Source organism: Topomyia yanbarensis, chromosome 2 (genome assembly GCF_030247195.1).
Source record: "Topomyia yanbarensis strain Yona2022 chromosome 2, ASM3024719v1, whole genome shotgun sequence".
NCBI lineage: Eukaryota > Metazoa > Arthropoda > Insecta > Diptera > Culicidae > Topomyia > Topomyia yanbarensis.
The window spans coordinates 440,199,235-440,224,074 of NC_080671.1; the positions used below are offsets into that span (position 1 = coordinate 440,199,235).

Consider the following 24,840-nt stretch of genomic DNA (forward strand, 5'->3'; position numbering starts at 1 on the left):
CTGAATTTGTTTAATACGTAACAGACCGACGTTGGTACCCAGGTACCCACAAAACTGAAATGCCAATAACTAAGGTAATTTCCAACCAATTTTGATATTTTTGGGTGTTTTGGATTCAGAGACTCATCCACTTTTACACTTGGTGAAATGAATTGGGTTACTTCATACGGCTCCCAGGAATCCGGATTTCCGGAAGCATGTTCCAGTGCTGGGATACTATTTGTGAATTTCAATTGAATACTGGCAATATGGGTATCAAAATTCTTGGAATTGCATTAGTGGGCTGTATCTCGTGGTTTTGGAAACATTTGGTGATTTCGCCTCGGAACGGACATTCCGGAGTAACAATAAATAACAGATTTCCGAGACAATTTGAAGAGTTTTGCTACTCATATTGCTAGGGCATTATAAAAATTTACAAATCATATCCTAGTACTGGAACATTACTCCGAAAAATCCGGATTACCAAGAACCAGATCCATTTATCCGGTTCACTCTTACAAAACCAAAAATGGACGAGTTTCTGAATCCAAAACATTTAAATGTGTCCAAATCGGCCAAAGGAAGCTATAGTTATGATCATTTCAATTTGTGGGTACCCGGATACCCTCGTTGGCCTGTTAAAGGTGTTTTTTTTGTTGAACACATAACGGTTAAAAGCCGTAGTACTCAAGGAAGAGCAAAGATGTGAAGGAAGAAATTTTGGGAAAGCTTGCAATAGGATCATATGAGCAAGCTTAGTTTTCCGCTTGGTGTTCTACCGTAAGAGTCAGGACGTTTTGGTCTTTTCGTCGAATGTGAAATACCTGAGTCTGCGGCATCCCTTTATGCTGCTGGAACCGACAAATTTTATTTAATTCATACAATTAATTTAATTGTTTTATTAATTTTAATAATTTTATTAATTATTAAAATTAATCTCCTAATTCATTTAGTTAATTTTATTAATTTAAATCGTTTTATTTGTTTATTCAATTAACTTAATTTTATTGATTTAATTTGTTTTATTCAATTAGTTTTTCTAATTCTGAATCATTCAATTAATTCATTTAATTCGTTTAATTGAATTAATTCACTCTATTCCTATGATTCATTCAAATCTGTGTCTTCATTTTATTAATGTTATTAGTACTGTTTGTTAGTTTCATTTATTCATTTCCTCCAACTTGTTAATTTAACTCTATTTAGTTTATTCCATTAACTTTGCAACTTTTTTAATTTTTCATGAAATGAGCTGAAATAATTTGATTTATTTATTTTCCTAATTTAATTAAAACCCGAAAGGCCGTCTGTCATATACCATTCAACTCAGTTCGTCGAATTTGGCAAATATCTGCGTGTGTGCGTATGTGTGTGTATGTTTGTGACCAACAAATGCACAACGGTTACTTGGAAATGGCTGAACCGATTTTCTCAAACTTAGTCTTAAATGAAAGATGCAACGTAGGCCGCTATTGAATTTCATTCGATTCTGACTTCCGGAGTTACGGGTTGAAGAGTGCGGCCACACAGCAAATTCACATTTTTGCCCTTTTTCTATAGAAAGGTTATGCTATCACTCTGAACATCGTCAACTTAATCCCGGCCAATCTTTTTTTTTGACTAATATTGGTTTTCTGTATTTTGACAAGGGCGGAGCTAGGGGTATGCGGTGAGGGGTTAGCACTCCGCACCACACATTCAAGTTAGTGGCTGTCGATCCATTGTATGTATGTGCAAATCGTACTGAATATGTAATAGACATTTCCTCTATTATATGAAACATAACCAGCCATGGAATCGTATTTTGGACAAATGAGAAAGGCACAATTGCATCACTAGGTGGATTGAAATAGTCTTTTTTTCATTTTTTGCTTCATTTTTTTAGTCTCATTCGTTTTATTGATTTTTTTAATAGTTTATTCGAGGCTTTTTCGTGCAGGACTAGAAACTGTGTTTATCCCACCTCTAGTTGGGTACCTACTTCGCATGAGTTCTACAAACTAATGAATGACCCAACTGTGATATGTGTAAGAAATATCTCATCTCACTGATAGATGGAATAAGACGAGTTTTTTTTAAATTGGATGAGTATCCTGTCTTAGTTCTGATATTTTTGGAAAATAGCATAAATTGAAACATCTAAAAGATTTTGTTCATGATCTCAAAGTTCAAGTAATAACCCTCCGCTTGCTATTTAAAACTGTAATAAACTGATAACTGGTTTCGGAGATATAGATCAAGAAAAGTTAATTCAAAAAGAGATTTTTTAGCTAGAGTAGACATCTAGCTCACACAAAGATTTGCAGTAATAGATTTTTTTTAATTTGACTTTTGTTGAAATCGGATTCCACTATTAGAGAACTATTTGTATTTCAGTGTCACATATGCCCCGAGGAACGATGGTGTAATTTTTTTCTAAAGGCATTTCGGTATACAAAAAATTTAAAAGGATGGTCCTAATAAGAAATGAAAAATAATCAATTTTCAAATACATATAGGTTTATTATACTTATTTGTAGTAATTTAAAAGTTTCTATTGGGTCATATATGAGTCGAAGACCAAGGTCGACTTAAAAATATCACATTCGACTCATTTCGATCCAGTACATAATGATTCGATTGATAAACTAATACGCGAATAGTGTTGCCTGTTTATGAAAATTGGAACATTTACAACATCATTCTCGTTAGTTTAGAACACAACCTTTAATTTTTTTTGGACTGTTCAGTTATTTGCGTCACAAAAAATAGGCATGCCATTGCAATTTTCCAGGTCACATACACAGGAATTCCGATATTTCAACAAAATGAAACACTGAATCGTAGATGATTCAAATTCGTTGATCCGAAAGATATACACCAACAACCTAACATGCAGCAGTACTAATGCAATTAGTTCATGGCCCCATAAGAAACACCAGAGTTCTTGGAATGTGTCAGCAGCAGCGGCATCACAGACAGCTCTGGGTTAGTTACCAGAGTAATAATATCAAGGTTTTTATTGTTAGTACCTTCATCGTCAAGAGAGAAAGAATCATCAAAACATATGCTTTTGTAAATTGTTAATTCAGTACAAGATACATAATACATACCAAAAGTTGTCGATTTCAGCTTTTGAATGTACACGTTTATTTTATGATCAGAATTAACTCAACCAAGCTTACATTCGGCTGTGTCAATAAAAAATATTTGCGTTTTTTCTCGGTGCTCAAGAGACGTGCATGAAATCCAAAAAAAAATTGCAGCTATGTCACTTGTATAAATTTTTATCTATACGACGTCCAAGAAAAAAAAACACCAGAAACCGAGTGATTGATGAGCTCGTTTTGGTTGGCGAATTTTGACCTTGCAGAGAAACGATAGCCAACAGATAAGATTATGTATACCAAACGATATGAATAGATACTCATACAACCAGCCACTGCCAATATCCCTCTGGATCCTTCTAGTAACGGTAAAAAAAACATTACCATCGCGTATGATATCATAATATTTATGTTCAACCATAAAGCGCCATCTGGTTAGACTCTTGCCTTCTCAGGCGCTGAAGCTGCAACAACAGTTCTCCAGACTCACCCCACTCACTCAACATGCTGCCAAATCGCCAACGGCACAGTGCGTGGGAAGGATACTCGGCACGAGCTGTGATCCCCTGACCGGTTTTCTGTTAAAGTCTCTGCCTTTTTGCTGCTGTTTTACAGTGCGGAGCATTCGATCGAAGAACCCTTCATCAATATTATTATCTTCTGAATAAGTATTTGAATGCCAAAATTCACAGTTGTATATCACTATAGCGGGATGTCATCTGCCACCATCTGGTTTCGTTGTCCGAATCAACATTCCGTCATCGTCCGATTGAAACGGACCTGAACCTCATGACATATGACCAAATAAATATCATCTAACCGGAGAGTAAATACAGAGAAGTAAGCTTGCTAAGCACCACTTCTCTAGGGGCGCGCGTTAAAGCAATATGTCAGCATATTGTCTCATAAACCACGGCTAACTACACAACAACGGAACCATCAACCGGTTTGGTGGGAATCTGGGTTTATACAAGCCACCGGTGTTCGTTGCGGAATATGTGGTGCTAATGAGACGAACAATGTGTGGTCGTCGTTGGCGTGGTCGCGATCTTTGTCGCATAGTGTAGGCTGGGTGGGTTAGTGCATCTTAGGTCCTGGCCGTGAAGGAAGATTTATAACGGGATACAAAGAAAAAGGAGTAGAATTTATTCGACAATTGAAGAGAAACGTAAAAACTGTACTAACAACTTCGTTGAAGAATGTTTTGAAGCAGAAAACTCTTACGTTTCAATATAGGAGTCCGGTTTGAAAAAAAATCGACCGGAGTAGTTTCCAAATTTTTGAAGCTACCTTTTACTGAACGATAAAACTAGATTTGCGCTATGTAATCGAAAATTTGCGTAATAATTTTATATCTCTTTTCGTAGAATGTAAGATAATTATAAATAACGAAAAAAGATGGGTGGATAATGTCAGAGAAATAACCAGAACTAAGTAGAATATATTTCAAGTTCCCGATCAGAAGAGCATAACAAAACAATAGCACTATTATAACTATGGTTGATATTTATAATAACTGGAGTTATATTCAGATAACTGAATTTAAAGGAGATTGCGGACACTTTTCTATACTATCGATATTATAACAAAATCTATTATGAGACTATCAATTTATGAATTGATCGTTTGTTACTAGGTCACTGTCATTAGATGATTATATCTAATACAGTTCTCTTACAGAGGACGTATATACTTTTGGAAAAAAATTATATCTCATTTAGTTTTAACTTTGATAAAATCATATCAAATTTTGTTATCATTAGCCACGTTTTTGTTTTATTTTTTGTTATTTTAACAACTAATCAGCCGGATTTATAACAGGCTCTGTTTCAAAATATTTTTGAAATAAATAACTCCAGGTGTTATAAATCAGTTATACCCTTCTGATCGGGTTGTTAATTCTTCTGAAAGATTTTATCAACATTAGGTTTATGTTTGTTTAGAGTAGTTTCTATTTAACCATCACAAGACACAACTTTTTGGGGGTTTTTTAACTGAGATTATAGCATCCAGTCTTTTACGGACCATAAAGATCGTTATGTTCCGAATATTGAAACAGTTCCTATTTTGTTTTTTTTTCGAGAGTTGTCCTGCTGGAGATGTAGAGCTAGGTTCTCGGAACGTTTGTAAGCTGACGTCATTTTGTAACATATTTGCGTGTGTCCTTGAATGATCGCGCGAACCGTGAGTGTGATATTAAATTTTCGGGGCGCCTTTAGAATTCTGGCAGAGAGTGGGATCCCTTATATCGATAGGGTTTCCGGTCATGTCGCCATGGCTAATAGGTATGAGCGTATTTTCTTAATTGGTCCAGCTGAAGGCATGGACCCAGGCTTCTAGGATCAAGGATAGACTTCCGGACGTTACCGATGCGTAATCGCGTGCGCGAGGGCATTTTTGTAGGTTCGTGCTTGAGACCGCGTTTGCGAATGTGTGAGTGTTAAGACGTTTAATACCACCATCTTTGCTGACCCAGCTGAAGGCGGGTGTAGAATGGCAGTATAGGAATCGAAAAAAAGAAATAAAAGACAATATATGAGAGACGTAATAGATTAGATAGGTACAAGATACAGCTGAAGTTATGATCATCACATGAAAGATATACATTAGTGCTTAAAACTACTAATATTTTAATAGCCGACCACCACAAATAGCACATCCTTTCTCAATTATGTATTTGTTACTGGTTGATTGTTGGTTATGAGCGGGTAAATAGAGGAAAGGTATAGAACAGAAAAAGGCTCATATCAGCCCTCCCAGCCTCCTCGATACACTACTATTAACGATTAACGAGAGCTATTTAATACCATAAGTTGTAGCGAAAATTGCTTTCTATTATAATGTTATTTCATTTTTTACTTTTTTTATTTCGACATTTTTCACATTTATCTTTTTACTTTTTTAATGACATTCAATTAGCTAGAGATTACTAAGTAGGGAAAGTTATGAAAATTTGAGAGCCATAGTAGACAAGTGAGACCAAGGACGTGAAATATGCAGATCGGAAAACTAGAAGTGACAGAGTCATTAGAAACAGGCTTAAAATCTTACTGCTTAATCCATTGTCTTCTGCTGGCAGGAGTCGAGCTTACGCAGAGTTACTACGATTCATCCAACATGTCCCACGGCAAAGACAGACTTGTTCCTCTTTACCATGAGAAACGACTTGTTATTTCACTCTTGTCAGTTATTGCACGTAAGAAAATTCGATAGCAGGCGCCATTCGGAAAGTCATACGATTACTGCATTTCCTATGTTCCGGAATGAATAAATGCGCTGATAAAAAACATTGGCTAGCACGCAAGAATGCAAGAGATATGACTGGATATTTTTCATTTCATAAATACGGCAGTAACTGATTTAAATGCAATTTAGTAAATAGTAAAAATACTATATTTGAATTAACAGTCTAATGTGTATTCTACGTCATTCCGTTTACGTCTCTGATATTACGCCCCTTTCTGTTTTACGGTTCCGAAAATCCCAGGAATACAATCCCATGGAATCTAGGATAAGCTTCGGAAAAGCAGTCACAAACGAATAGCTACGATTGTTTGTTATCTTCGCCAACGTTTCGACTCCTGGTTTGAGTCTTCTTCAGCGCTCGACAAAAATCAACAAGATCACAGAACGTAACCGTTCGTAAAACACAGTAATGGAGTGATAAGCCGATTTTTTTAAATTAAAGCGAACTGGTACCCGAACGTCACTTCTGTGACGTTGTTAATTTTTGTCCAGCTTTGAAGAAGACCCAAATCAGGGGTCGAAACCTTGGCAAAGATAACAAAAAATCGAAGCAATACCAGTACTGAATAAAAAATCAATACTGGTATTTGTGGTACTATATACAAAACATTTGACCTTACTAGAAGACCGGTTCAAAATTTGACCAGCAAGGTAGAGTAAGAAGTTCAATGTTAAATTTCAAAGTACGTTCGACGAAAATAAACGGAAATATTATTTGCGAAAACTTGCATGAGCGACGCTGTGCTCCGACATAATTAGGTTGTAACGTGAGTCATACTTGTATGTATCGAATGTCGCGAATGTTCTTGGCTGGCCAGTTTAAGGGGACCTTCTCCTGGCTTCTTCGGAAAATCAAGCAATATTTGGCATTTTTTACGGAAAAATAAGAGGCCCTGAACTTGGCGGTCAGACATACAAACCTCTGTTTCGGAGCTTTTTCTCGTTTTTATCGATAATTAACAAATGATTTTTTTTTCGAGAATTCAAAATGGCGGATCTCGTTTACCTCAGCGTGTGAAAAATCCTCCTACTTCGCCAAGTGCAGGGCCTCTCGTAGTTAACCGAAATGAAAAATTGATATAATTTTTAAAAATAGCGAAAATTGTAACTTTTTTACTGCGATAAAATTTTCATGCCAATGTTAGGCATAAGTCAGACAAAAAAGTATATACTTCCAAACAATTTTTTAATAAAGGAAATCAGATCAATAAAACAAGACCTACTCTTAAATTTAGCAGAAAAAATATGGTTTCGAGAAAAACGCCATTTTGAATTCGAAAAAAATGATTCATTTTCTAATTATCGATAAGTAACAAAAAATAAAAAGCAGAAGTTCCCATGCCTTTTCATTTTTCCACAAAAAATTCACAAATATTGCTTTGATTTTCCGTCGAATCCAGGAGAAGGTCCCCTTAAAAATAAAGAAGTTTCTAACGGTGATCGAAGGAGAAGTAGAAGCCAAAGTGTATGATAAAAACGAAAGCATCCGTACTGCTGTATTAGTTGCATTATTAAATACATTGAGTCGAACTCGATAGCTAGTAAATACGAGAATTTGCGTTCCGCTCAGTTAAGCGCATAAGAGATACGCAATAAAAGTATCGTTTTGAACAATTTTATTTAACATTGTTACTTTTCCGCCATTTTTTTAAAACAAATATCACCGATTGCCGATTTTCTATTGGTATAACCGGTATCGAGGGCTTCGGTACTGGGATTCAGCTTAATGGATCTATACTTATAACCCTAATCTACGGATCTGGGATTCGAACTATAGATTTCATTAGGGTATAGACTAAGCTCAGAAAAATTGAAATCTCCGGAAGAACTTGAAAGAGGAACAAAATTCAATTCATGCCGGCCGCACTGAATGAAATGTTTGATTACGACGTCATTCATTCGTTCGGCGCAGCGCATTATACTGAATGAAGCATGTTCGATTTCAATAGAAAACTGAGTTTTGTTTCTATGCTGACTCAGTTCGCGTATGCTCGAAAATGTAAAATATGACACCTTTTGCATTCAATTTGTCCACAAATAACAACTGCACTGAAGCATTCGATTCTGCATGAATTTTCAGAAAGTTTGAAAGTGAATTAATGAGGGAAGCTGTTAAAACTGAATGTTGGTTCAGCTAATTCATCAATTGGGTTTCAAAGATTATCCCGTAATAATGTTGTCAACATCTTTGCCAGATTTGGTTACTGGTCAAGACGCACGGTGATATCCACAAGTTGTATACTTTGAAGTCAACTTTGAACAGGAAAATTGATCGTGTATAGGAATCTAGCTTTCGTTGAGTACGAGCCGTTAAGAAAGTGGTTGATAGATACTGTAAACAGGCTCGCAGCCTACGATTGGCCAGATTATCCCCTACCAACGGTGCCAACATTAGGGATGCGCTAAAATCTTGATCTGCTTTATATAAAATAAGTGAGAATAAATCATAAAATAAATGCCATTTTAGGGTACACGCTAAATTATTGTTCCAAAGTCGATATGCTCAGAAAAAAATTGTTACCAAAATCGTCAACAAAGAGTGCAATGAATTCTGGAAAAATCGCGTTTTTACGTTACGAAAACAGGACCGTTAATCGAAATCATGTGTTTTAAAATTATGTTCAATTTCCCTTCAGTGATGCCTTCAGAATGCTTTTATTGGTGGAAATATTTGTGTTTGTTTTGTGAACTTCAGTTTTGGTTTCCGTCATGTCACTATAAAATTGATTTTCTGTACGCGAACTAGTTCACAACGTTATGAGCATTGTTCATAAAACCAAAGTTTGACTCATGATGTTATTCATAGATATAGGAACATTAGTCACAAAATCAAAACATTCTGGACATTTTCTTGTGAATTGTTACACGAAACTCGGAACTTTATTCATGAATCCATGCAATCCTCGTGAGCTAATTCATGATTCCTAATATTACAATCCAATATCCGTGCTCGTGAAATAAATGTGTACATGTGAAATAAATCATAAAATTATAAAATATTCATGAACACGTTTACTGGTTCATGAATCCTAGTATAATAGTCACGACTTACCATTCGTGCTCGTCAAATAGTTCACAAAATCATGAAATATTAAATTAAGTCATATTTTTTGTGTTTCAGATTCTCCTCCTCAGTAGCTAACAAATGACTGGGCCGCTAGCTAGACACTAGATCCAAAAAAATGACACATAACTTATGTGTACGGTAAACGACTGATCGAGACTTATGCACACACACAGGGGTTTACCCCAATGCAGTATCAGCATTATTTCGCAACATTGGCGTGTAAGCCACAAACAGTCTCGATTCAGTTTGGTCCTCGTCAGTAAAATCAGAACTTCTGTACAAACCGGTACATTAGTCTCGATCTGTCGTTTAGCGTACACGTAAGCTATGTGTCATTTTTTGGATCTATCTAGCGACTCAGTCAGCTAGGGCCAGCGATTTTGTTGGCTATATTCGGCGAATTTAAGACTAAGAGAAACAAAAGCAATGAAATTGAAAGGTATTCTAGAGCGAATCAGCTATAAACTTATAAACGCCAGCGTCTGCGATAAAACATGATGATGAGTTATGTTCTATCAAAGACCATGCGGTAGATTTGGGTGCAACGCACAACTCCCACTTAGCAGAAGGCAAAAGACTCTTCACATTTCCTTTCGATCATGTCCATATGAGCCTGCCTAGTCCTAGTTATCCGTTCTAAGTTTTTAACTGATGCGATCTAGAATGCCGATCCGTCTTTCAATTTTATTGCTTTCGTTTCTCTTAGTCTTAAATTTGTCGAAAATAGCCAATAAAATCGATACAGTAGAAGCAATTGAAACATACTTAATTTAGGTTAGGTTATATACACCTATGCATAAATACAGGGATTTACCCCAATTCAGTATCAGTATCATGAAATATTATTCATGGATTCGTGAACTAGTTCATGATTCCTAATACATGATTTACGGTATATTTTGTGTGCTTGTAATATCTAAAAGTTATTCCTAATAATTTTCAATTTCATGAAACATGGTAACGAAATTCACACGTGAACTTTTTTACAAAATTCGGGGTATTATTCGTGGAATAATTTTAGTTCCATGTGCTTTTACATCAAATGTTCAGTTGCTAGCGACCAGTAGATATAAGAAAACTATTTGGACCTCGAAAGTCGTTATTCATTTGATAAAGTTCAGTGTGATGTCTGGACAGAGAACGGAAACTGCGTTGAGCGCCACAAATCATGTTCGTGATATAGTTCACAGAACAAGATGCAATAATAAGACTGCTGATATCATGAACTTGAGTACAGTCAAATTCAAAATTAAGCCTTAGAGTAAAATATCACGACATCGTGAACAAAAATTACGAAAATCGTGACTAAGATCCTGAAATCATGAACATAAATCACACAACTCGTGACAAAAATGTCAAAAATCGCGACTAAGATCCTGAAATCAAGAACATCAGTAAACACAAATCCCCACTCGTGACTAAAACATTACGACAACGTGAATAGAAATTATGAAAATCATGGCAAAGTTCCTGAATTCATGAAAATAAACATTCCATGTGTTTAAAATATAAAAAATCGCGACTAGGACCTGAAAACCATGAACATGAATTACTCTAATTATGATAATATCACGATAAAGTAAATAGAAATTACAAAACTCGCGACTAAGATCCTGAAATTATGAACATAAATTTCGCCAGTTTGACAGAAAAATCCGATTGTAAACTCATGAATAAAACAGCACGGTAACGTGATGAGAAATCACAAAAATTACGAATAAGCTCCTGAAATCATGAACATCGTTTGACTGGCGGCTTTGTGTTCCCAAATCATGAACAAGAATCATAACGAAAACTAAAAATGTGAAGGTAACAACAACAGTAACCCAACCAAACATTCGGGTGTAACGCCATGTATGTATTTGCGGCGAATTAGTTTTTTGGAAACACAAAAAATTCCATGAATACGAGATTTATTATTCACGATTTCAGGAATTTGATCACGGTTTTCGTTAATGGTTCAGTTCACGAAATCGTTATCTTCCTGAATTTATGAGCGGATTTTTTTCCGTGTGATGAAGAAAGCCAATGTAAACACCAAACGGGCACAGAATTGAGACTCAAACATAGGCAACAGAAGACGACGTTATGGACACGTAAGTCCTATTCAGTGATGGTGATTGATGAAAATATTGTTGATCTAAAATGATGCATATTAACGTTGAATGTTGTATACTGAACCAATTGTCCTTGCTTATCAGGTCATCGTATTTGTAGTAGGCGATAAAATCCAAATACATAACGCGCCAAATAGAACTTTTCATTCGTCAATAAATGCTGTACTACCTGTTGTCAGAGGCAACCCAGCATTGAGTGAAGATCGGTCCAATATGGATATTTTCTCATCGCAATCGAAAACTTTCGATGCTTGATGAATGAATCAAATAGCATTCGTTGCAATTTTTTGGGCATGAAAAAGTTAAGATATTTTGGCATCAATAGTACTATCCGAGGCTCTAGTACCATAAAGGCCCGTAACTATAGGTTTCAAATGCCCTTCTTATGCATAAGAGCATCAAAACTCTCAATCACTTCGATTGATTTCGAAAAATATTATGGATCTCGTGTCTCACTTCTGAATGAATAAGAATCGAACATAGTGAAGCATACTCAGATTGAAAAATGATCACGCGGAATGAATGATTGGTGGGAATGCAAACAAGCGAACTTGGTTACGCATTTCATCGATACTGATTTGTTTGCAACTTGAAAATAGGTTACCATGGAAGGTTTTCGGCTGTACACATATTCTTGCATCGAAACCATGGATTACTATCAGGTTTGATTGGGTGATGAGTGTTAATTTTGATGAAAATTGGCTTCACTGGTCCTATTTGGCTTTTTGCTCAGTAAATTTCTTACATGTAAAGTGGATAAAAGAATCTATAACGAGCGCGTTTGAGTTACACGACAGAACAATTTCAACTGCAAACACTTCAAATCAATGATCATGGTCAGTAAAGCAGACCAGCTCCTTATAGCTGTAGCAAAGATCGTACAGTAAGCTAAGTCACTTACCATCAAAAAGGCAACCCCATGTCGTATTGTGATACTTGAAATCTCCATGGTGCTAGGAGGTATTCCACCTTACGACAAAAAAGCCGGTGTCCAATCTAGGTCCAACCAGTCATACACTAAGTTGCATTTCTGGTTAAAATGACACATGAAATTTTTTGGTGTTAGTGGGAGCACTTAATTTAAACCTTTACAGTGAATCTAATCTCTCTATTGTTTTTAGGAGCAGTAATAGATGTCCCCGATTAGGTACTGTCAGAGTCACACACTTCCTGATTCAAGAGATCATATAGAATTGACGTGATGAAAAGCATTGCTGTTTCAAGTATTTGTGCAAAAGAGTGCTTAGAACGTCCTTTAAGTACATGCTTAAGATTCGTCGGGAGCTGTTTGTACTCAGGGCATGTTAGTAGATAATGTGGACTCTTCCTGCGATAGACACATTTTTAACATTCCAAATGCAAGAGTCATGTCGTGCCTTTTCGTTACAATGGTCTAATAGGGTTTACCGCGCGCTACAGATGGCCGTACAGGCAGATGATCCCTGTTGAAGATGTTGTTATTAAACGCAAAGCAACGTCGCCAAAGATAAGTCGATACAAGTTAGAAGGAACACACCATTTCGTCCCGTCCAGTGCAATTGTTATTCGAAATCTTCTTGCACTGAAGCAAGGGGTTCGTGAAGCAGCCAACTTCATGCATCAGAAGATCCACCTATAACAATATTGAATCGGTGACCACACCATCGATCTAAACATTGTGAGCAGGCATGTAGACGCGGCAGTCTTTCATAAAAGACTTGTCGCCAGTAATGCCATTTTCTTGTTTTAGACAAAATATCACAATTCTGAGTATATCTAGACGATCTTAGGAGACATCCGTAACGGCTGAATATTTCTGTGTCAGTTTTTTTGAAATCTTTAAAATACTTTGCGAATTATCTTTGATCCAAAGGAAGATCACGTATGGTCCGACCAAGCTCAATTTATATGATTTTAGGCGGGAAGTCAGAGTTTTTGATGACGAATCTTGTTGGACATCCATAATAAATATAATATATAAGAAATTGAAAGACGGCAGATCAGATGATAGTAATGCAAAAATGTGGTCACCTATCTTCATCCGGTGTAGGACTGGATGGTACCGATTTTCTTAGCGAATGTGTAAAAACCTTCACCAGTAATATATCATTAAAGCATCTTAGTTTCCTTTGCATAAGCCAAAAGAATGGATGGGTAATGTCTGAGACATAACCGGAATGTCATGACAATATATCCAACCTAACACCAAATTGGCATCAGCAAAATCCAACTTAACACCAATTTGGTGTCGTATAACTGGCAGCAGGTTGGTGTCAGTTACTGACGAGTGGAACACGAAACTTTCAATTCCAACTTCTCTTAGTTAGGTATTGTGCCCTTATGCGCAAATCGCTTCATCCATTTTTTCCTTTAGGCAAAAAAGGTTACATACTTTTACATGTGTTATTGCATATGAAATAGAAATGACATTAAACCCGGTTTGGGGGTTTTGAAATTCATTGAGTGTATCGCTATCACGTTGCCACCCTGTAGGTTATTTTTTTCATTTTTTTTTTTGAGTATGTTCCAACTGGGGCTGTCGAGCTTAGTTCTCGGAAGGGTTCACTGTAAGAATCACTAACAATAATTTGCAGACCAGACGGGAAACGTCGCCCACTAATACACTGCTTAAGGTCGATTGCAGCGGGCCGTGGTCTGATTGTGAAGTTGAGTGTACGGTTCATATCTGTGGTTGCGCTTGTGAAATGTTAGTCGTAGTTGTGTGTGGATGATCGCGATTACATGTTCGTCTTTGTGTATCATCGCGAAGGATTCGAGCGTTTGTATGTTGACATGTTCGATGGGGTGAGCGCATTCTAGCCTGTATGTAACTTTTGGAACCGTATGGCCATTCGTATATTCGTATGTGGTCTTGAATGATCTCAGGGAACGTGGATCTGATACTTAATTTTCAGTGTATGGTTCAGATACTAGAAGATACTGAATCTATCATTATCGCTAGAGTTCTCTGCCATGACGCCATTGAACAGAGATGTACACAACAGTTCACTTCAAAGAACCATTCCCGACTGATCAGTTCTGTAGAAAGATCTAGTTCTCATGAGCCGTTCTTCCGTTCAGTTGATGTTTTACTTGTATCTAACGAATGCAAAACATTCGAATTTGGTCAAGGCACTAAACAGATGCAATACAATTTCTGAGCGATAACTCCTGCAGAACATTTGCTACCCAAACTTTTATATCTGTCTATGCCGAACGGGTTCAACAGGTGTGGCGAGTTCTTTATTGTGTAGCATGACAGACATGGAATGATAGGAACATTTTTTTGGGTTGTGTGTGGTCTTCGTCCGGTTCCATACTGGCAGAGCACCGAAAGTTGTTTGCGGGATCGCAAGTTAGTTCATTTTCATTCGCTTGCCTACAAAACGGCCCAAGGAATGTGACGAACGGCTTTAGGTGATGTTCAGTTCATTCGCTTTGAAGAAAATTTAAACTACCGTTTTTTTTTGTAGACCTCCCGTTCGCTCATTCTCTTCGAAGAACAAGTTCGTTAGAACCATTCGCGAATGTCCCATCTCTACTGTTGAATAGAGTATATCGGCGTCATTTTTTCTTTTATTTTATTAAATTGAGCCAACTGAAAGCCTGTACCTGGTACATGTTCGACGGACGTGCCACTGTTGAGTATCGTTTAACTCTTTGCTTCGCTGTTGAACCACTTATTATAATTCAAATTGGGAAAAACCTGATCAAATGGTATTTAACCATAATCGAAATCACAAAGGCTAGACCTGACGAAGTTCGCGTTATTTTGTCTGACCTGAACTAAGTAAATGCGGTTACTTGTGATGTATATGTACCTTCACTGGACGTTGAGATTGATGGCGTGATCACCGAATCTAGTCTGACGGTCGAAGACTCGCTAAAGGACAAAGTTAACCGTTTCAAGCACTTTTCGCTTCAGTCAGTTATCATACTTGAATGCGAGCAATTGCATTCGGTATCTTTCGTAGATGGGATGAGGACTTAATCCACCTCAGACTCTTTTTGAGTGACTTTCGCTGGTTCTGTTCTGTCTAGCCGAGTCTATATTGGCAAGTTAGGTTTGTTGGTTCACTTTTTTGTACCACGGATTATGAACATGTGTAAAGTTGGGGCATACGACCACCTACTGTGATAATAGGACATGGTGCGGAAAATGTGGAGAGTATCACGATAAATATGGTTGCACGAGAGATACCGAAAAGTGTCTCTATTGTGCCCAAACTCAACATAGCCTCCGTTTCATCCATGAAGATCCACTTCTCTGTAGGGGGTATGTTGGTCCAGGCAAATGATGTACAAGGTCCGGCCCACGAAGTGTAACCAATTGAAAAGGTCATAAATTCGATTTGGAAAATTATTTTAATTTTCTTTGAAGTACAGAATGTGCGCAAATTATCAAAAAATCAGAAATAATTAACTTTTGCTCGCTATACCTTTTTTTTTTTAATAGCCCGCCTCTTACCCCCACACCAAAAAGCTCACAAACGGAGCCCCCTGGTAGTGGACACATCAGTTCTCAGCGTACAAAAAAAAGGTCAGCACAATAAAACAAAGTTACGAATCGCGGAAACGCTGAGAACAAAAAAAAAACAATACGAGACCGACAAAACACAAAATTTGACAAGAAGCTACGGCGAGTACCCAGCGGAAAAGAATCCTTTTAAGGGTCCCATACTTTGACAATGGCCATGAGACGGCCAAAAAACGAATCGCAAGCTGCCCGAATGTGACTTGCCGGTATTTTGGGCCCCTCACGGATAATGGCTGTTTTTAGCGTCTCGGAGTATTTTTAACTTCGGACCTTGCTCTTCAAAATTACCGTTGTGTAGTCAAAATGAAGTTCGCACCGAAATGTTTGTCTGCCCACGGTTTCAAAGCAACCGATAATATGTCGCCCTTACTTTGACGCCAAGCTCGATGAAAACGATTGGATAGCACCCATCTGCGGTTACAGCGGCCCAAACCATTATTTGTGGCGGGTGCTGGCTAACCGATGACTCAATTTCTCATATGAACGGTGGGTCAAGTACACCGTATCGTTTGGAGAGTTTACGAATTGCTCAAATTAAAAAAAAAATTGTCAGTAAACGCGATGTTCGGGATTTAAACGCTTTCGGCCAAGCGACGCTATTCCTTCTTTTGAATTCCATCACAAATCACTTTTTTGCGTTCACTTTTGACTCTCCACGTCTTCTCATCGTCCTGTGTAGAATACGACTTTCTCGCAGGCTTCATCTTCGATGTCGAGTCCAAACGACCCGCACCCCATGGTGGAATAAAGAGTGTTCTGATGCTCAATCGGAAAAGTTCGAAGCATGTAAAGAATTTCGGAAACGTGTTTATGGAACACCGATATAGTTAGAGCGTTACACTGGTTTGAACAGTAAGTTCGCGCGAAAAAAGCAGTTATTGGCGCCGGTTTGTTGATGGCTTAACAAGAGAAACATCGATGAAATCTCCATGGAACACTGCTAAAAGAATGCGTGATCGAAATGTAACGAACGATTCAGAAATATTCGACACGATGGGTTTTGACTTTGTAAGGAAGGTATGTCTGGATTCTGTGCCTATACGGCTTGCTCTCAAATACTCAATTTTACTTTCGCAAAGGCAAAGTGGTTTCTTCAGAAATTATACTGACGTACGCTGGTATAGAGCAAATTGCATCTATATTATCGGACATTAAGGAGGCTTGCGATTCTGTATCAATTAGGGTTCTCTCAGATGAACTTCATAAACATAACCTTTCACCAATACTTAACAAACATTTGTACAAATCATTGTCAGAAAGGCACATGTTATCTCACAGTGATTCGATAATTTCACAAATGAGCTACATGGGTCTCCCAAAAGGCTCATTTTAAGCCCCCTCTGTACAATGTCTATGTTAACGACATTGACATTCATGGTGTGGTTCCTGTCACAGGGCCAAGAGCTATTGTCCATTGGTTTCGGTATTTTGAACAACAATATATCTGTCTTCTAGAAGCTCAATAATCTTGCTTTAGTTTACGTCGCAGGATTGTCAGTATATGCTTAGCATCATTGACAATCTGTCCACAGACCATTATTTCATGTTCACTGATAACCGAAGTACAATTGAGGCTCTCTGATCAATGAAGGTCGATACGTATTCCCCGTAGTTTTTGGGGAATTTCCAGAAGTTATTTTCGAAAGACCTATCGTTTTCAGTGAATTTTTAGTATGTCTCGTCAGAGAACACTCAATAGTTGACAGTCCGCATGGAACAATAGGTGCCTGGGCCGGTAGTTTCATTCCATTACACTTAAGGTATCGATGAAACCATGGTTTAAGCGATTGGATGCAAGTCGGAATTCCATTCGCGTGATGTCCAATCACTATACGCTTGACGCTCATCTCTTTTGTAATAGGCTTACTGAGGGTATTTTTTTGTTTGTGGTAATGTTTACTAAAACATCGAGCACGTTGTTTGGTCGTGTGAGGAATATCGAATTGCTAGATATCTTTTAGAAGCTTCTCTGCGGGCCCGAGCAAGTCCGCCTAACGATCCAGTTTTGACATTTTAGCAAGTCGAAATTTTTCGTACATGTTGTCGATTTACCATTTTTCAAAAAGCAATAAATATACAAGTTGGACTTTTTTTCAGTCCGAGAAAGTACTGAATTTGAACGGTATTCGACATTACAATGAAGGGTAATCAGCTTACTTTATGCACAAAAACACAGTTATTGGCGCCGGTTCGTCGGCGGATTAACGATAGGGACGTCGATCGACATTTTTTAAAATATGACTAAATGGAAGAGGAACTATAACCGGAAGATATTACGTGAACTAAAATACTCACTTGAGGAAAAGATTCTAGCATATTAAGTGTTACATTTATATATTGCAAACAAATAATTCGTGTTTAGCCTCGAGCATATGTTTTTATCGAATTGTTCCACAATGATTTTACTTTCACTCAACTTAGGCCCGATTTCTTCAGGCACTCCTAGCTTTTAGACTGGGTTTAACGCACCATTAAACCTGGTTTAATAGTTAAGCGTGAATGCAGAAATCGGCCCCTAGACGAATCTTAAAAGGTTCATAAAGTGTATCCGAAGATAGATTAGAGAGGGTCAATGTGGCGAAACATACTTCATATGATTATATTAAAATAAATAAATTCAGAAGCGTACCTTTCAATAGAGAAAAAGTCCCAATCAATTGTATCGTGCGGTCAATCACATCCAATTTATCGCTTTGTAAATAGTGACCGAGGACGTGCAAATCTTATCCCCTCAATCACTGGAGGTATCTCTACTACGGACGCGCTGAAGGTGATATCGTTCAGTTGCTTCAGCGTATGTACAGACTCATAGCTACACACCACACACATATCAGTCTTCGCAGAATCCGATACTTTCCCAAGTGTATCGTCTGTCCAGCCGCTCTGTGCGTTAGTTACCGTGTGTACATTGTTGTTTGCTGCCAGGAGAAAATACTTCACCGAATGAAAGAATCTCTCGGTCAGATTGTGTCGGTAATTTGATAAATGCCTTCTCCTTGGCTGCTGATGCTACTGCTAACGGCCTTTCACAGGCGTTCCCTCGTCTATTAATTTTGATCATTTTCAATAAAGGAATACAATCGGAGACTTCTTTGTGGCGGAATGACGTATCTACTGGGTAAACAAAGATAAGCGATTGGTGGGAGATTTTATTTATATAGTTCAACTACAGTGAAATTCTACTAGGATTGGCATTACCGTAGATACGACGAAAGCCGAAACGTGTGAGGAACAAAGCAACGAAGAGAAGGAAGAACTAGATAAATTATGGAACTGGGTCATGTTTCGCTATCGGAAGCTGAACGTGGACGACATTTTGCACGCTTCGGGAGATGTCAATATCGAATTCAAACTATTGATTGGTGTTTTCTGATTTGAGTGTCACCGTTATTGACCCTCCGTTGGGAAGGTGAATTGTATCAATAAGTCATGAGAACGATGCTAAATCAACTACCAAAAGTTGATTTGCTGTTTGAATTAGTATCGCTGCATTTAAATACGTTTTCTTCACAACATGTTCTTCTCTGATTTAATTTAGAATTGACGTTGTTGCCTATTTACGATACAGCTTATACGAATTACCCGGCCAACCAACAATATATGCCGACGATCGAAAGCAATTTCATCTGTCACATTCACTTGATCCACCCAATAAATAGCAAGTGGAACAATGTACACAACACCGAAACGTAGATCCCGGAATTCGAAGACGCTTGAAAATATCAATTTACAATACCTGTTTTTGAAAATGTCCCTTTTGTCATCGATTGAGGCAGGCAGATTTCACCAAAAAACAATCACCATCCAAATTTGGTTCCGTGTTGCGTTTCGATTTTGCTGCTCCCGATTTTCCAGGTCAACAACAGTCACACAACAGCATCCAAATCAGGACCACGGGTGCGCGAGGAGAAAGAGAGAGCGGTGAAGCCCAAAGAGAGCAGAATCCAGTTACAGCAGACGACCTAGTTTCCCTTCTTAGGAGAGAACCGGACGGAGCCCACCAGAAAAGGGGCCTGCCTGCCTGGCTGGCTTCGTTCGTTGTTATCAAAGAAAGCAATTTTATCTCGATTGCAGCAGCCCGCACTTGGTATCATTTATCACACATCGCTTTCATCTTTTCGACTAGGTACACAACACGACTTTGCGTGTAACAACGTTCGGTCTAGTTCCCGTATGGCAAGTTTTTCACTAAACACTCTTGATGGAGCACCAAGCACAACCAATCAAAAAATTACATTACCACAGACAACCGAGTTTACTGTCATCCGCACCAGAGCAACCCTCGGCGTACAAAGAACGTGCTGCTTCTGAATGAGTAGGCACTGACTGAGCAGGCAGAACCCACCCCACCCTTTGAGACAGTAGAGATTCCGATACGCACTGCAAAACTGTGGGATACGATTTTCCTTCTGTTTTCGCTCGCTCTCGCTCGTACTTCCTTTTTTTTTTCTCTCTGTGGGAAAATTCTCCCGCAGCTGATGACCGTAGTGATGATGATACCTCTAGTTACTACAACTTCTGATGGCAGTAGGCGCTCGGAGCGACACGTGGTGGGTTCGACAAAGATAGAAATGTTGGATATTGGATGCTTGGTGCAATACACGCTTTTTACTATCGGTTACTTGCTTCTGTTTACTCCGGTTTGCTACTACGAGAAGAAAAAGGAGAAGTCAATAGCAATTCTTCAAAAGGGCTAATAAGATTTTTATAAACAAACTTATTTCGTTCATTACTCCGCTGTCGATTCGAATTTCATGAAAGATACATATGAATCAACATCTTTACCCTTGGTAGAATCAATTTCAAATGTCTTTTGGGTTGAAAATATAACAAACTAGCTAATACCCATCGCGCGTTGCTGCGACGCTCTGCGAAATAGGAGGAAAACACAATTTGTTCCAAAGCGCCATCTGGCGGGCAGATAATCTCCAACTAATAGCACACAAACACGACCCATACCAAATACCTACTGTGTGCACATTTTTACGGAAATCGGTCAAGTCGTTTGGGAGTCTATAAATCATATACATACAAACATTGACTTTTATATATATAGATAGATAGATAGATAGATAGATAGATTAAGAGAAATCAGCAAAACAAAAGTTTGTTTACAAATCTTATTAGCCCTATTCTAATGTTGATATGGAAGTGTCGAATGCAGGAACAATTTTCTCACTGTTTACCCCTAGGTATATATCCTGTTTCTTCTGCTACTGAAAAAAACCTTATGTGGATGAATTTATTTCAAGTTAAATACCACATTTCTGTTTTTTTTTCTAAAATCCTGAGGAACTCAAAACCCTCTAAAATTTGAATTGGGGAAATGTAGTAAAAGATAGACTTCTTTAGTCATCTGTCATATTGTAATATTGTCATCCGTAATATTAATATCATATTGTAACAGTGGCGTAGCCAGGGGGGGTTTTGGGGGTTAAAACCCCCCCAAACCAAAATTAATTGGATTGAAAAAAAAATTGATGCTGACGAATTTAATTTAATATTCCACAAAATATTTTTGGAAAAATATTCTCTGATCACTACATTGAGAACTGTGTTTAAAGCGTCATGAGAACTTTTGGAAAATTATGGGAAGGGGATCTTGTAACTTATCTCTTAGCCAAAAGCCCATAGTTGTCAAATTACTTCAATGTAAAATAAAATAACTGTCTGAATTATTATGAGCTCATTTTTGGAAAGATGCTTCAAAATATGGATTAGAGTCAATTTTTCGAATGGAAATCTAAATTTGAATAGGTTGATTGCATATAAAACATAAGCTTGTTTACCGAAAACTTACATACATTTCAACATTTGCTGAAAATGTATTTTTTTAGATTGTGTAGAGTTTAGACAACAATTCAACAGAGGCGACGGGTGGACCTAAGTCCAACCTGTTCAATCAGGTTTCTACGGACATGGGAAAATATGCGTGCGTTTTGATAACATTCGGCACAGAAAACTTTATTTTTCTCTTTATTTTTAGTCGTACAATTATTTATAAAGAAGCGGAATTCGACGATCAACACGGGCAGCGAACAAGTCAACCACTTCCTCATAAAAATTTGGATGCTGTTGTAGCTCTTTCAATAATCTGCCTTCTACTGTCATTAGCATAAGGTGAAATAATCTCTCTTCACCCATCTGTGTTCTTAGATAATTTTTTATCCGACGAAGCACAGAAAAAGAACGCTCTACTGAAGCTGTTGTACTAGGCAGAGTTAGTACTAGTTTTGACAACTTCACAACTTCTGAGAAGACATCACCGAGTTCTTCGCTCAATATTAACTCGAGTATTTCACTGAGTTTTTTGTTTCTGAATTCAGATTTAGAAAATAACACTTTTAGTTCATTAGTCAATTTCGTACTATCAAAACAGTCGAACGATTCCATCAGAGACTGCAGCAATTCTTTTGGAAACGATGCTTCATATTTCGAAAATTTATCTGCATTTAGAAGGCCAACATAAGTTATTTTTTCCAGCGATTTGAATCTGTCGTTCATTTCGTGGATCACACGTTCAATTATGCCAATGAAAAGGTTATGGAAAGTATGTTTTGTTTGTTTCTTGCCTAATTCTGCATTACCAACGATTTCGACTGTGGTTTTGTAGACATCTTCGAAAAATGTGACTGTTTTTAATTTTTGAATGCTAGAACGGCACAGCTGAACAGCATTTATGCATTCTAATATGTCCAACTCTTTGGTTTGCAAAATACTGTAGAGAACATCAGTATATGAAAAGATTGCAGCGAAAACCTTCAACTGGAACACTGTGCTGAACTCAAGCATAAACGCATGCAGCCCACGTGATAATGAGCACGTCTCCGCATCCCATTCTGTGTTCCCGAGATAGATGTCTCCCAAACATGTCACTAAACCGCTGTAGTTTTCTTCGACCACATTCACCATCCTTGAGGTATAAGCCCACTTGGTTTTACATACATTCGGTATCTTGCGCTCAACAAAATTTTTCAGCTCTCGATTCCTTTTTGTAGACTGCGAAAAGAAGGCTGCAATCGACGACAGTGTTTTAAAAAATCGTGATGTTCGATTGTCGTCCACACAAGCATGTAATAGTACAAGATTTAAAATATGTGCTCTACAGTGGATGTACTCAGCTTTAGGAAACTTCTGTTTCACTAACGCTTGGGTGCCGCCTTTTTCTCCAGACATTACTGCAGCGCCATCGTAAGTTTGAGCCACTAGCTTGTCAACATTTAGACCAAACTGATTCGCAATTTCTTCAACCTGCATCGCAAGAGCGGAAGCATTTTTGTCGCTGCTGACATCCGTCAAGCGCACTAATCTTTCCACAGGTGTACCTGAAAAATGTATTGCTTATTGTGCTAATTCTAGTAAACCCATAGAATAGAATTGCATACCGTTCTTCTTGACGTAACGCAAAGCACACGACAATTGAGATAATCTGGCCGAGTCAGTTGTCTCATCTAGCATGATTGCCGCGAATTCTGCTTCACCTACTTCTGCGGATATTCGACGAACCATTAACGCCCCCACACAGGAAATTAGCTCATTTTGAATGGTCGAGGATTGACCAGAAAAAACGTTGCCGGAAATAAATTCTTCGAAGCTTGGATCCTTCGATGCTATGAATGAGCACAGATCTCTATAATTGCCTTTATTAAATGAGCCTTCGTGTTCATCATGCCCCCTGAAACTCAATCCATGAGACCCGAGAAAACACACAACCTCAATCAAAGTTTTTAAATTTTTTCTGTTTTTTGTGACCTGTTTATTATGATTAACTCTACCAATTTCTCGGCCATGGTCAAGAGCTTCGTCAATTCTATTCCGTCCAAATAGCTTAAGAGCCATAGCATTATCAATATGGTCTTTAGATGATGCGTGGGCCTTCATGGCTGATGATAAATGGTTTAAATCAGCGAACCCAGTTTTTGACCACACACCCTTTTCGGTACCTGATTTGAAAAGCACACACGGCCAGCAGAAAAGTTTATTAAGCTTAACGGAACCGCAAAGCCATTTAGCTTCGTACGATGCTTGGTTGAAATTTCTCGTCATCACGGTCCCACCTTTCCCATAGAAAGACTTCAAGTTGCACATCCGTGGCCGCGGAACATCCATTTTTACAAGTTGCATTTTGTTTTCAATGGGCCTTGATGAAAATGAGTTTTTCAACACGTCTTCAATGATGCAAAAGTCACGTAGGTCCGTTCCTTCATCTACAACAATAATGGAAAAATTTCGAGACATATGTATATATAGGTATGTAATAGATTTGTGTTACCATTCAATGCGAGCATCTTCGGTTTTTACTAAAATTTTATTGAACGGTCACTACGGTTGATACTTTCCGAAATTTCCAAAATAAAACGAACTGCGAATAAACGGTAATTACGCGAGCCTAAATTTCGTCTGCCACCAAAGTATTTTTTCAACGCAAGTTTGCTTTGTGTTTGTGCTTCTTCTTGTATGCGAACCCGTTCAAATTGTTCGGCGAACGCGTCTTCACATTGCCAGCGTTGAATGAATTCACCAATGGGAATGATATGAGAAATAGTCTAATAGTCCATTCAATGTTGAGCGAAACAAACATACACGTACTGGTAAATACTCATAATATTTTAAATTAAAGTACATAAATTGTGTAAGATTAATAATAATGATAACATCTGAATGAAATTGTGTCCTCTAAATAACGAAAATCAGAGCGAAGGACAAGGCAAGAGGTGTATTTGCTCTTCACCCCGTGCAAGATTTTCGTTGAACAACTCTCGCTGTTCGTATTCGCATAAAGCTTTCAGATTTTGCTGCCTGCTTTTGAAGCTTTCGTATATAACG

The 24,840-nt window shown here is 37.9% G+C and overlaps 1 protein-coding gene across 7 annotated transcripts in view; it reads right to left on the reverse strand.

Annotated features, from left to right (window-relative positions):
- The window catches only part of LOC131685589 (FERM, ARHGEF and pleckstrin domain-containing protein 2), a 261,738-nt gene that overhangs the window by 221,722 nt on the left and 15,176 nt on the right, over nucleotides 1–24,840 (reverse strand). Inside the window, exon 1 of one of the 7 annotated variants that reach the window (XM_058969434.1) lies at nucleotides 19,751–20,377. The exons of the other annotated variants lie outside the window; for them this stretch is intronic. The gene's annotated coding sequence lies outside the window, so the exon portion shown is untranslated. Of the gene's footprint in view, nucleotides 1–19,750; nucleotides 20,378–24,840 lie in introns of those variants that run through there. 7 annotated transcript variants of the gene reach the window in all.